Genomic DNA, 14099 nt, shown 5'->3' with positions numbered 1-14099 from the left:
AGTATAAACACTAGGTAATTTTTTATTTGAATTCCTAAAAATAGAATACTTTCTATCACACAACAGGTACCTAATAAAAGTGCACTTAATGGTGAAAAATCAAATCACAAATCCTAAAAAGAACATAGCTAAAATATGTTAAGCTTCTGTTAATGACCCGGTTATATCTATGCATATCTCAAAAATGTCAACATTTTATGGGATAGATTTGTAATTTATTCTTTTTTGTTTACAAAAAAGGACACTGAAATAATCACTTTAAAAGCTAGCTGTTGTGGAGTGCACTGAGTGTCATGGGAGCAGCTTATCCCCCTGCTCCCCGCAACACAGCCTTCAACTTTGGGACTCCCTCATGCACCTAGGGTACCACTGCAGCTGCCAAGGTCCCCACGGGTGGATTTGGAGCTTTTGGGACAACATCTACAACAGCGTGTTCTGCATTCAGTTTTTCTGCTCCAGATAACACAAGCATTACTGGACTCTTTGGTGGTACTCAGAACAACTTTTTGGATTTGGTACTTGTTTTGGCACAACAGCTGGAACTAGTATGGTTTAGGTACTGACTTGGTAACTAAACTTGGATTTGGAGGATTTAATACACAGCAGAAGTGGCAACAACAAACTACATTAGGTGGTCTCTTCATTCAGCCTACAAAAGCTCCTGCCCAGTTCAAACAACTGATAAATACTGCAAGTGCTCTTTCTGTCCAAGTACTACTGGGAGATGAGACAGATGCTATTTTGGTAAAATGGAATTTAACTACAGGCCTTTTGGGGAACAGAAAAAGGAAATTTTAACAATAACATTCCACCAACGGAATTCAAACAAGAAAATCCCTTTTGCTGGTTTAAGGCAGTAGGTTATAGTTGTATGCCCAATAATAAACATGAAGATGGGCTAGTGGTTTCAGTTTTCAACAAAAAAGAAACAGATATTCAAAGCCAGCAACAGCAATTGGTAGAATCATTGCATAAAATTTTGGGAGGAAACCAGACCCTTACTGTAAATGTAGAGGGTATTAAAGCATTGTCAGATGATCAGACAGAAGTTGTCATTTATGTTGTTGAGCATTCTCCAAATGGTACTTCAAGAAGAGTCCCAGCTACAATAATATACGCCCATTTTGAACAAACCAATATAAAAGCACAGTTGCAGCAACTTTGTGTAATGCTTTCTATGACTTGAACAGAACATTCTTCTGCACAGATCGAACAACTTTTACAGAATCCTCCTGCTGATGTTGATCCTATTATCTGGGAGCAAGTCAAAGTGGATAACCTTGATTCTGAAAACTTAATTCCTGTACCAATGGTGGATTTCAAAGAACTTCTTTGAAGACTGAAGGTTCAAGATCAGATGACTAAGCAGCATCAGACCAGATTAGATATCATATCTGAAGATATTGGTGAATTACAGAAGAATTCAACTACAACTACAACTATGGCCAACATTGCACAATAGAAGAGGAAACTCATGGACTTTCCCATAGAATCTTCAGGCCCTAATCAAACAGGAAATTCAGAGGAAGAGTGTATATGCCATCCAAGCTGAAGCAATTCAGCTAGATACATTTCATTGTGAACTAAATACCCTACTCAGTTTAAGGACTGAGTAAATGAACTGATGTCCCAAATCAGGAGGCAGAATCATTTTGGAGCAGTCAAATCTGAAGAAAGATATTACATAGATACAGACCTGTTACGAGAAATCAAGCAGCATTTGAAACAACAGGAAGACCTTAGCCACTTGATTAGGATCATAAAAGATGACCTAGAAGATAAGTTGGTAGAACATAGATTGAATGAAACCATCTACATCAGAGGTGGTGTCGTCAGTTGACATTTCACAAACTTGTGTTATAGGTTTGTGAAATACATCTTGTTTTATCAGGCCGTACTTAAGAATGAAACTGACCACATGGATGAGAAAAAAAAAAAAAAAACAATTCTCCCCCTGACTTGGTTTTTGAGAAGGTTACTTACAAATTGTCATTCATCAAATCTGAAATAATAGTAATTTCACTGCTCTTCAGAGATAGCCTTCGAAAGATTTACATCTATTATAAAAGCTGTAATTACCTTAAAAGAGAAGTACATAATTACCAAAAATATGTATTATTGTACATTTTTACAATAGCATTGTTCTTAAAAATAATCAGTGTTTAATGATTATTCTTCATTGAGCCTATACTCTCCTTTAAATAGCAAGTAAATATGAAATGCCTACTTTGCACATAACGAAATAAACTGAATCATTACTTGGCTGCTGGGGATTTGTACTTCAGAATGTAAATGTGCATCAGTTTTTACAGTTGTGAATTCATCTATGGGAGGATCAAAGAAAATCCAGGAGTATTTAATGATTAATATAGTTTCTTTTCATTCTATAAAGATTTGAAAATATATTTTCATATTATTTTACTTATTTGGAATTTAAAGAATACAATTAAGAATTAAGATATAACAAAGTTACATTTTATCATTTTTTTAACCTTTTTGTTTTTTGAAACGTTTTATTTCTAAAAAAAGATGATGGGAATTCTTTAGCAGTGGTTTGGACTCTGTGCTTTCACTGCTGAGGGTGCGGGTTTAATCCCTGGTTAGGGAACTAAGATCCTGCAAGCCCCAGGGGCAAAAAAAAAAAAAAAAAGAAAAAGAAAAGTTAGCTGTTGAATTAAAACATCCAGTTTGAAAGTTATTTCTACCTAAATACACTGCTTATATAAGCCAAGACTCATTTGCAGAAGTTTCTAACTCTCAAAGGAATAATCAAGTTCCATGATTGCTCTTTTTCTTTTTTAAAATAGTCTATGTAAAATCCTTTAGTCATTAAATGGTGCTGATATTGTTAACAGTTTTGAATCCTGGGTCTTAGCCAGATCAGATTCCTTTTCAGATCAGAAGCAATGTTTATACATCTTCTGTTTTATCTCCCACCTAGTCCAAGCCTTTGCCCAAATCAGAGCCCCACAACATTAGGTTTCCAATTCTAGTTACTTATTCATTATTTTACTGGAATATAATTGCTTTACAGTGTTGTGTTAGTTTCTGCTGTACAATGAAGTGAATCAGCTATATGTACACCTATATCTCCTCCTTGGACCCCCCTCCCACCCCCCAGCCCCCCATCCCACCAATATATGTCATCACAGAGAGCACCGAGCTGAGCTCTCTGTGATATACAGCAAGTTCCCACTAGCTATCTATTTTATACATGATAGTGTATATATGTCAATCCTGATCTCTCAATCCATCCCACCCTCCCCTTCCCCCCACCCAACCATGTCTACATGTCCATTCACTACGTCTAAGTCTCTATTCCTGCCCTGCAAATAGGTTCATCTGTACCATTTTTCTAGATTCTACATATATGTGTTAATATAAGATATTTGTTTTTCTCTTTCTAACTTACTTCACTCTGTATGACAGACTCTAGGTCCATCCACCTCTCTACAAATGACCCAATTCCATTTTTTTTATGGCTGAGTAATATTTAATTGTATATATGTACCACATCTTCTTTATCCATTCTGTTCTTTATCAACCATATCCATGGTTGTTTCCATGTCCTGGCTATTGTAAATACTGATGTAATGAACATTGGGGTACATGACTCTTTTTGAATTATGGTTTTTTCAGGGTATATGCCCAGTAGTGGGATTGCTGGGTCATATGGTAGTTCTATTTTTAGTTTTTTAATGAACCTCCATACTGTTCTCCACAGTGACTCTATCAATTTACATTCTTACCAACAGAAGGTTCCCTTTTCTCCACACTGTCTCCTACACTTATTGTTTGTGGATTTTTTGATGTCCATTTTGACTGGTGTGAGGTGATACCTCATTGTAGCTTTGATTTGCATTTATTTAATAATTAGTGATATTGAGCATCTTTCCATGTGCCTCTTGGCCATATATATGTCTTATTGGACAAATGTCTATTTAGGTGTTCTGCCCATTTTTTGATTGGGTTGTTGGATTTTTGATATTGAGTTCCATGAGCTGTCTGTATATTTTGGAGATTAATCCATCTATTTCTTCATTTGCAAATATTTTCTCCCATTCTGAGGGTTCTCTTTTCATCTTGTTTGTGGTTTCCTTTGTTATGCAAGACCTTTTAAATTTAATTAAGTCTCATTTGTTTATTTTCATTTTTATTTTCAGTACCCTAGGAGGTGGGTCAAAAAAGATCCCACTGTGGTAAACCACAGCAAATAGTGTTTTCCCTATGTTTTCCTCTAAGAGTTTTATAGTGTCTGGTCTTACATTTAGTTTTTAAATCTATTTTGGCTTTATTTTTGTGTATCATGTTAGATAGTGTTCTAATTTCCTTCTTTTACATGTAGCTGATCAGTTTTCCCTGAACCAGTTATTGAAGAGACTCCATTTTCTCCATCGTATATCCTTGCCTCATTTCTCAAAGATTAGGTGACCATAGGTCCGTGAGTTTATCTCTGAGCATTCTATCCTCTTCCATTAATCTATATTTCTGTTTTTGTTCCAGTACCATACTGTCTTGATGACTGTAGCTTTGTAGTATAGTCTGAAGTAAGGAAGCCTGATTTCTCCATCTCCATTTTGCTCTGTTTTCTCTCAAGATTGCTTTGGCTATTCAGTGTCTTTTGTGTTTCCATAAAAATTGTAAAAATTTTTGTTCTAATTCTGTGAAGAATGTCACTGGTAATTTGATAGGGATTGAATTGAATCTGTAGATTGCTTTGCATGGTATAGTAATTTTCACAATATTGATTCTTCCAATCCAGGAACATTGTATATTCCTCCATTGTATATTGTGTCAGCTTGTATATTGTGTCAACATTGTATATTGTGTCAACATTGTATATTGTGTCAGCTTTGATTTCTTTCATCAGTGTTCTATAGTTTTCTGAGTACAGGTCTTTTACATCCTCAGGTAGGTTTATTCCTATGTATTTTATGATAGCAAATAGAATTGTTTCCTTAATTTATCTTTCTGATTTTTCATTGTTAGAGTATAGGAATGCAAGAGATTTCTGTGCATTAATTTTGTATCCTGCAAGTTTATCAAATTCATTGATTAGCTCTAGTAGTTTTCTGGTGGCATCTTTAGGATTTTCTATGTATAGTATCATGTCATGTGCAAACAGTGACAGTTTCACTTCTTTTCCAATTCGTGTTCCTTTTATTTCCTTTAATTCTCTGATTGCTGTGTGTAGGACTTCCAAAATTAGGTTGAATAACAGTGGCAGAAGTGGACATCCTTGTCTTGTTCCTGATATTACAGGAAATATTTTCAGCTTTTCAAAATTGAAAATGATGTTTGCTGTGGGTTTTGTCGAATATCGCCTTCATTCTCTTGAGGTAGGTTCCCTCTATGCCCACTTTCTGAGAGTTTTATCATAAAAACCCATTTAATGGGTGTTGAATTTTGTCAAACACTTTCTCTGCATCACTTGAGATGATCATATGCTTTTTATTGTTTAATTTGTTAATATGGTGTATCACATTGATTGATTTGTGTATATTGATTAATCCTTGCATTCTTAGGATAAATCCCACTTGACCATGGTGTATGATTATTTTAATGTGCTGTTGGATTCTGTTTGCTAGTATTTTGTTGAGGATTTTTGCATCTATGCTCATCAGTGATATTGGTCTGTAAATTTTTTATATCTTTGTCTGGTTTTGCTATCAGGATGATGGTGGCCTCATAGAACGAGTTTGGGAGTGTTCTCCCTCTGCAATGTTTTGTAAGAGTTTAAGAAGTGTAGGTGTTAGCTCTTCTCTAAATGTTTGGTAGGATTCACCTGTGAATCCATCTGGTCCTGGACTTTTGTTTGTTGGAAGACTTTTAATTACAGTTTCAATTTCATTACTTGATTTGTCTATTCATATTTTCTAATTCTTCCTGGTTCAGTCTTGGCAAGTTGTACCTTTCCAAGAATTTGTCCATTTTTTCCAAGTTGTCCATTTTATTGTCATATAGCTGCTTGTAGTAGTCTCTTATGATCCTTTGTATTTCTGCCATGTCAGTTGTAATTTCTCCTTTTTCATTTCTAATTTTATTGATTTGAATCATCTCCCTTTTTTTCCTGATGAGTCTTACTAAAGGTTTATCAATTTTGTTTATCTTTTCAAAGAACCAATTTTTAATTTTATTGCTCTTTTCTATTGTTTTCTTCATTTCTATTTCATTTATTTCAGCTTTGATTTTTATGATTTCTTTCCTTCTACTAACTTTGAGTTTTCTTTATTCTTTTTCTCTAGCTGCTTTAGGTGTATGGTTAGATTTTTTATTTGAGATTTTTCTTTTTTCTTGTTGTGAGATTGAGTTGCTATAAACTTCCCTCTTAGAACTGCTTTTGCTGCACCTCATATGTTTTGGGTTATTTGGTCATTTTTGTTGTCATTTGTTTCTATGTATTTTTTAATTTCCTCTTTGATTTTGTCAGTGATCACTTGGTTATTTAGCAGAACACTGTTTAGCCTCTATGTGTTTGTGCTTCATATATATATATATATATATATATATATTTTTTTTTTTTTTGCTGTAACCAATTGCTAGTCTCATACATTGTGGTTGGAAAAGATGGTTGGTATGATTTCAATTTTCTTAAAATTACCAAGGCTTGATTTGTAGCCCAAGATGTGATCTATCCTGGAGAATATTTCATGTGCACTTGAGAAGAAAGTGTATTCTGCTAATTTCAGATGGAATGTCCGATAGATATCAATTAAGTCTATCTGGTCTATTGTGTCATTTTAAGCTTGTGTTTCTTCATTTATTTTTTTGTCTGGATGATCTGTCCATTGGTATATGTGAGGTCTTAAAGTCTTCCACTAATATTTTGTTACTGTCCATTTCCCCTTTTTGGCTGCTAGCATTTGCCTTATGTATTTAGGTGCTCCTATGTTGGGTGCATAAAGATTCATAATTGTTATATCTTCTTCTTGGATTGATCCCTTGATCATTATGTAGTGTACTTCCTTGACTCTTGTAACAGTCTTTATTTTAAAGTCTATTTTATCTGATATGAATATTGCTACTCCAGCTTTCTTTTGATTTTTCCATTTGCATGGAAAATCTTCTTCCATCCCCTCACTTTCAATCTGTGTGTGTCCCTAGATCTGAAGTGGGTCTCTTGTAGACAGCGTATATATGTATCTCGTTTCTGTATACATTCAGCCAGTCTGTGTCTTTTGCTTGAGCATTTAATCTATTCACATTTAAGGTAATTATTGATGTGTATGTTCCTATTACCATTTACTTAATTGTTTTGGGTTGTTTTTGTAGGTCTTTTTCTTCTCTTGTGTTTCCCCCTTATAGAAGTTCCTATAGCATTTGTGGTAGACCTAGTTTGGTGGTGCTGAATTCTCTTAATTTTTGCTTGTCTGTAAAGCTTTTGATTTCTTCCTCAAATATGAATGAGATCCTTTCTGGGTACAGTAATCATGATTGTAGGTTTTTCCCTTTCATCTCTTTAAATATATCCTACCACTCCCTTCTGGCCTGCAGAGTTTCTGCTGAAAGATCAGCTGATAATGTTATGGGGATTCCCTTGTGTATTATTTTTTGCTTTTCCCTTGCTGTTTTTAATATTTTTTCTCTGAATTTAAATTTTGTTAGTTTGAATTTAAATTTTGTTAGTTTGATTAATATATGTCTGGGTGTTTTTCTCCTAGGTTTTATCCTGTATGCAACTCTCTGTGCTTCCTAGACTTAGATGGCTATTTCCTTTCCCATGTTAGGAAAGTTTTTGACTATAATCTCTTTAAATATTTTCTCAGACTCTTTCTCTCTTTCTCTTCTTCTTTTGGGACCCCTATAATTTGAATTTTTTTTTCATTTAATATTGTCCCAGAGGTCTCTGAGACTGTCCTCAATTCTTTTCATTCTTTATTCTTTATTTTGCTCCTTGGCAGTTTTTTCCACCATCTATCTTCCAGCTCACTTATTCATTTTTCTGCCTCAGTTATTCTGCTATTGAATCCTTCTAGTTTATTATTCATTTCAGTTATTGTGTTGTTCATCACTGTTTGTTGTTTCTTTTAGTTCTTCTATGTCTCTGTGAAATATTTCTTGTATTTTCTTGATATGTGCCTCCATTCTATTTCTAAGATTTTGGATCATCTTTACTATCATTATTCTTAATTCTTCTTCAGGTAGGTTGCCTATTTCCTCTTCATTTATTTGGTCTTATAAGTTTTCACCTTGTCCTTTCATCTGTAACATATATTTTTGTTGTCTCATTTTTTTGATGGGTGGGACTATGTTCCTGTCTTGGTGTTTGTTTGGACTGAGGTGTCCAGCACTGGAGTTTGCAGGCAGTTGGGTAGAGCTGGGTCTTGGTTCTGAAATTAGGACCTCCAGAAGACCTCACTTCTATTAATTTTACCTGGTGTCTGTGGTTCTCTGCTAGGCCAGTGGTTTGAACTCAGTGCTCCCACCGCAGGAGATCAGGCCTGACCTCTGGTCTGTGAACCAAGATCCCTCCAGACACATGCTGCAGAAAAACAAAAGAGCAGAAAAATAACAAAGAATAACAAATAAAATAAAATTAGAAAAATAAAAAAATATATGAGAAAATATAAAAATATAAATGAAACAACAGCAACACAGTAAAGCAGAATCAAAATAGCAAAAAAAAAAATTGCCAGAAAAGGCCTTGGCTGTGGGGACGTCTTAGACAACGTTGGAACTTAGGCGGAGGCAGGGCCTAGGCCCAGGGAAAGTCCCTGGCTAGTGAGGGACAGGGCTTAGGCTCAGCACAGATGTAGGTGGCCTTGAAGTGGTGACTTTAGGCCTGGGACCCAGCAGGCTTACTGGAGCCCAAGTGAGTGGTGGAAATGCTGGCTGAATTCCTTTCTAATTCTCCAATCTTCCAAGGTTCTCTCCCCCTCCCTGCTGATCCCCTCAACATTTTGGGCCCCTCCCGAGTGTAGGAACCCCTCCCCTCCCCAGTCTCCCCTCAGTGGCACCGGTCCCATCCCACCTCCACTTCTTCTCCCCTCCTCACTTCCCCCCACATCCTACCCAGTCACTCAGGGGATTCTTCCTACCACTTAGGTCTCTGAGGTCCCACACCAGCACCTGGAAGTTACCCTATTTGTGAGGAGATGTGAACTCCACATCCTCCTACTCTGCCATCTTGCCTCTGCCTCCTCCATGATATCTTAAACTACTATCATATGCCAAACACTGAAATAAATATTTCACATGCCCAACTTCATTTAAACACTCTCTAATAATATTATATGGGTGCTGCTAGTCATATTGTATTAGAAATGAAATAGAATGTGGAATGTGGAACCTAGATACAGAGGACTTTATCTACTTTACATAGCAAGTGATGAATGGAACTGGGAATTCTACTGATGTCTATTTGACTCCAAAGCCTCTGCACTTAAATATTATGCCAAATTCAATCATTAAAATTATAAATAAGTCTACACAGGGTAAAGAATAGTTACACAGTAAACAGGGTAAAATTTGGCAAATCATATGAACATGACTTTCCAAATTTGGTTTTTAATTTTCTCTCTACTACCCTGAATAAGGTAGGTTTCTATATCCTGAATATATAATTAAGGAGAAAATTTATAGTTTCACATATTTTTCTGAATAATATAGATTAAAAAGAATTAAAGATCATTGAACTATCACCACCTTTATATCTACTTTTAATATGACTTTTTTAAGTTAATCTTTTAGGTATCTACTTACCTCACTTGATCTCACTTTAAGTATAGGGAACAAATTAGAATCAATAATTATTTATTAAAACTCCTCTTAAAAATATGTGTTAATACAGTGATCCCCAACCTTTTGGTACCAGAAACCAGTTTTGTGGAAGACAAGTTTTCCACAGCTGGGGGCGTGGGGGGATTGTTCAGGCGGTAATGCGAGCAGTGGTTCAGGCAGTAATGCGAGAGATGGGGAACAGCAGATGAAGCTTCGTTAACCTGCCTGCCTCTCACCTCTTGCTGTGCTACCCAGTTCCCAACAGGCCACTGACCGGTACCAGTCTCCATTCTGGGGGTTGGGGACCCCTGTGTTAATATAATCATGTCTTAGTTATCTTAGTTGGAAAACTTGGATAAATCTTTAGTTCTTTTCATTCTTCTGGACACTTACATCCACAAAAGCCAAAAAAAACCTTTCAAATAGAAGAAAATAATCCTGTCATGTGCAGGCATAACCCACACATGGGACTCCACTGTGCATAGAATTCACCCTTAGACTCTTGATCATATCATGCAAAGTTCTTCACAATCCATTCCAGCCTATTTTTATCCTTATCATATGCTATCCTTCCTCTATACTCTATGGTCTGTGTTTCTGCCATTCACTGAACATGAGCTACTTCATACTTTCATGCTTTTAAAACATTCTGTTCTCTCATCCTTGAATGCACATTTCCCATATTTCTGCCAGGAGAATAGAAACTTTTTTCTCATGGCACAAATTAAAAGTTGTAAAGAATATACCTTCTGGACTAGGCAGAATTAAGAATTCATCCTTTATGAAATCAGCAGTTTGCAAACAAGTAATATTGTCTTTGTCATGCTGTGTTGTAAATGCAATTATTTACAGAAATTAGCTCATCAAATAGTGATTCTCAAAGAATTCCAAAACTGAAGTGAAGTTATCCCTAGAAAAGAACTGCTGAAGATCAAGTGGATGAGCTGTGCAAACTGTAGTTTTTCCCAAATTTCAGTGGTTCTATGTAGTGTACCCAGCTAATATTAGTGTTATATATTATTTCTGGTAAACATAAATTAGTGATGAGGATGCATACCAATATTTTAGTTATTTCTAGTATTACTTTACAGGAAAACTAAGAAAGAAAAAAAAGTTACCCATTAGTAAATTTAAGATAAACACCTATATTATTTGAGGAAATTCAATGTAATTTTCCACTCTTTTCTTTATTATGCAACAGTACAGTTTAGTTTAATGCATGGGTATAATCAAATATACAAAATACATATTGAAAATCCTGGCATACAGTAGATACTGAATTTTTAAAAAACACTTTTAGTACTATAAAACCTGGGATTAGGGCATGGAGAGCCTTGAGTGAGGCCAAAGAACTCAGGTTATACTCAGGAAGCACAAGTGCTACCTAAGGTTCCCTAGCAGGAGAGGGAAACAGGACAGAATACAGCTCCTTCACATTCTGTAATGTTGCTGAGGGAAAAAGAAGAAATAATTTGAAGTTGGAAATTTTAATTTCATAGCTGTTTTGTTATTTATATATTTATCTTCTTATGTGTGAAAATGAGTGCTTCTCATGAATATTTCTTTAGAATTATAAAGAAAGAAATTTCCTTTTTGCAAACTCTCATGTAATCTAAGGTCTTGAAATTCTGTTTTACACCTATCTTAAAAGTTTTGGTCATTATGGCTAAAGTACTTTTGTCCATATAATTTATTATAGCAAATAGCAACAAACAGAAAAGAATGCATTTTCTTAAGTATATTTACAATGTTTTTGATAAATAACATTTATTAAAACTGATTTTTCTAAAATAAAATTTTAAAGCTACAGATAGATGCTTTGTGTCATTAAATGGGGATAAATTATTATAACTTCATAAGAATATCACCTTTGAAATATAAAGTTCCTTTAAATGAAAAGTTTTCTAGTATTATACAAATAGACATATTCCTCTTCTCTGAAGTATTTCAAAATTGTTCATTTTAGTAGATAGTTTGGAAGTTATACTTATATTCTGATTGTAATAAAACAAGATTCATAGTAAAGGAAAAATAGGTATTGACATTGTTATATGATTTTTGTTGTTAGTTGCTCTACACTTTAAATACTTTGATTTAATAGGTAGAACAGCCCTCCTTTTCCCTTCATCCTACCAATTATAGTAATATACAATTTGTTTAATGTGGTTGTAGCTTTTTAAAGGTAAACTTCTCTATTATGTTCATTTACAAATTCTTAGTTATATGATTGCTCCAGACTCAAATTCTTTTAAGATTTGTGAAAATAAACAAGTTGGTTTCCCTTGAATAAATATTGACATCTGAATGAAAGACAGCAGCACTGGTTAAGAGCCTTGAGAGCATAACCCATTCACCAACACAATGTTAAAACCTATGATATTTAATCTTATTTTTGGTTAGCTTGAATTTTGTAAAACTCATTTTGAAATCTAAATGGGAGAAGTAGTTTACATATCAAACCAACTTTATGCCAAAACCCTTTAGTATTTCCAGGATAAAATATTTTTTAAACATACAAAATGGCGAGTAAAAATGACTCTTTAAAGTTTTTTTTTTTTTTTTTTTTTTTGTGGTACGCGGGCCTCTCACTGTTGTGGCCTCTCCCATTGCGGAGCACAGGCTCCAGACGCGCAGGTTCAGCAGCCATGGCTCACGGGCCTAGCTTCTCCGTGGCATGTGGGATCCTCCCGGGCCGGGGCACGAACCCATGTCCCTTGCATCAGCAGGCAGACTCACAACAACTACACCACCAGGGAAGCCCGACTGTTTAAAGTTTTGCCCTTGAGAATTCCTTGAAAAATGGTAACAAGGTATGGCACTGGAGAAAGAATCAGAGGGCAAAAGTGTGTTAAGGCACTAAGTACTGAGTGCATGTGTGGACAGGCATACAGACACACACATATAGAGACACAAATACAAAGACATATATTTTATAGTTACAACTTTAACTCGAAACTACTAACATTCTGCATACAACTATTTAAAAAAATAGAATTAGTTTTATTTTCTCTGTTCATTTTGGGAGAAAATTTAATTTTTTAAAATTTAATTCTTTTTAAAGATATTTTTATCATTGTCTTTTTTTCCCTGTGAAGTCAGGGAAGCTTCTGTCTTTTGGTTAGCATGTTAATTTTATTGCATTTGATAATTATCTTAAAAACAGCACTTGATATTTTATGTGCTTTTTAAAACCTGTCAAACACATTTTAACTTTAAAGCCTGCAAGATTTGGGGAACAAAATGTAGGTAATGACTTTTAATCAAAAGAAATTTCATTGAAAAGTTTTGCACATTAACTAAATCCAATAAATAGTCTGTAGAAATCTCCATGAAAGGAAATGTTTAGGATATTTATCATTAGAAGACTGTGATTAAGCTTAAGATCACTTTCACCTGACAAAGTGGAAGGCATTAGAAAGAGGCACAGTTTAATTTGTAACCATGAACCATATTTTTTCTCTTCCTTATTGTTCTCCTTCTAGTCATTTCATTCTCTTTAGCATTTCTACCAAGGCATGGACTTGGAAGAGACAGGAAATAAATTCACATAACAAATTAAGAAGCCAATAATTTACACTTTTTTTACGTGATCAGGTAGAGAAGAGACTGATATTCTTGTTTGGCTAAACAGCTCCATTTGATCTATCCTTTTCGTGTATTTGTATTACCCTGACAGCAAGGCTTTTTTATTTTTTTTGCAGTACGCGGGCCTCTCACTGTTGTGGCCTCTCCCATTGTGGAGCACAGGCTCCGGAAGCACCGGCTCAGCGGCCATGGCTCACGGGCCTAGCGGCTCCACAGCATGTGGGATCTTCCCGGACTGGGGCACGAACCCGTGTCCCCTGCATCGACAGGCGGACTCCCAACCACTGCACCACCAAGGAAGCCCAGCAAGGCTTTTTGAACTGAAGAATTTGTAGAGTAAATGTGCATGTTGCTGAAGATACTAAGTTTTAACTTTGTGGGATAAAATCAGTTTCATAAATTTAAAAATGTTGTACATTTATTTTTCTTCTGATTGATTTATTACTAAGCTATTATTTCTCTTTAAACATAAGCTACCTTATTTTACCTCCATCAACATTTTTACTTTCCCATTAACTTTTTTTTGAGTCACACATTTTAAAATTCATTAAATATAATGAATCACAAAAGAAACATGTATATAATTAAATTTTCTTTTCTGTTGTATTATGAAATATATTTATAAATGTAAAACTATTAGAGTTCTCAAATGTGAAGGGTCCATATAACCAATATAACAGATATTTTGTAATGAGTATTTAGTACTTATGTGATGATATCTCACAGACAGCAAATTCTTATCTGAAGATGTAATTTCCCCCTGTAGGCAATGGGAATACCCCCTTTAAAACTGT

At 34.9% G+C, this 14099-nt stretch overlaps 1 pseudogene; it reads left to right on the top strand.

Moving 5' to 3' along the window:
- Positions 1-293: 293 nt before the first annotated feature.
- LOC132508713 (nucleoporin p54-like) lies at positions 294-1840 on the top strand (annotated as a pseudogene).
- The last annotated feature ends 12259 nt before the right edge of the window (positions 1841-14099 follow it).

The sequence above is a fragment of the Lagenorhynchus albirostris genome, chromosome 18 (assembly GCF_949774975.1).
Source record: "Lagenorhynchus albirostris chromosome 18, mLagAlb1.1, whole genome shotgun sequence".
Taxonomy (NCBI): Eukaryota; Metazoa; Chordata; class Mammalia; order Artiodactyla; family Delphinidae; genus Lagenorhynchus; species Lagenorhynchus albirostris.
Note: the sequence above shows the minus strand (reverse complement) of the source record. Positions and strands in the feature narration are given on the sequence as shown.